A 248-nucleotide genomic window follows, 5' to 3' on the forward strand; every position below is an offset into this window, starting at 1 on the left:
TGCATTTACGAGCTGCATGCCTGAATAAGACCAAACTTCATGGCAATTATCCTTATGTCGAATCTATAGATATCCATGACTTTCACCTTGATTCAAATTTTGCAGCTGCAAACTCTTACAATACGAATTGTCGCCAAAGAGAGTTCCTTAATTAACGAAAATTTGGTGTAATATATATAATAAAAATCTTTCTATATAAAATTTTGTATATGCACTAAGTTTATTTAAAATTTCTCATTTTCACTCGA

Source organism: Polistes dominula, unplaced genomic scaffold (genome assembly GCF_049000335.1).
Source record: "Polistes dominula isolate Pdom_NZ unplaced genomic scaffold, Pdom_raw_medaka contig_37, whole genome shotgun sequence".
Taxonomy (NCBI): domain Eukaryota; kingdom Metazoa; phylum Arthropoda; class Insecta; order Hymenoptera; family Vespidae; genus Polistes; species Polistes dominula.